This window comes from Nannospalax galili, unplaced genomic scaffold (genome assembly GCF_000622305.1).
Source record: "Nannospalax galili isolate Female #2095 unplaced genomic scaffold, S.galili_v1.0 scaffold232, whole genome shotgun sequence".
NCBI lineage: Eukaryota > Metazoa > Chordata > Mammalia > Rodentia > Spalacidae > Nannospalax > Nannospalax galili.
Window position 1 is genome coordinate 1,949,050 of NW_008331488.1, and position 610 is coordinate 1,949,659.

The window sequence follows — 610 nt, forward strand, 5'->3', positions numbered from 1 at the left end:
AAGATGCTATTTTTCTCTTCCTGATCAAGTTGATGTCATGTTCAACAGCCACCTGCCATGTAAATGGATTCAGAACTGCAATAATTGTTAAGATGATAACGAGGACACACAGGTTCAAGGAAAGGTGGTGTATATGACTGTGGAAAGAATAGCAGACGCTCTCGTAAAACTTCCTCAGGCGTTTTGTGGACCTTGACATTTATGTCATCTAGGGTGGGGGACTTTATACGAAATTAAGCACAAAAACATTTAGAAGGAAAAAAACGAATCTGGAACTTTCGGGACTCCAGTCCTCTTCCACAACTTTGTTATGCGATTGACAAAGCAACATTCACTCCCAAGTCTTACAGCTCTCCTGCACGCCTTAGCCGCGAGGCCTGACCCCAGCTGCGGGGGTAGCATCTCCGCGCTCCCACTGTAGTTAATTTTACCTGGGGAGCCGACAAGCACCTCGCAGCGGAATAACAGAACCAGGGTCAGGCTTGCTGGTTCATGGTGAGCACTGACGCCCAGCACCTACCGGCGCCCGCAGGTCCGCGGCCCCGCGCACCCCGCGCTGCAGGCGCGCAGCCGGGAGGGTCGCAGCGCGCGCGCCCCGGGGGCTGCGGCG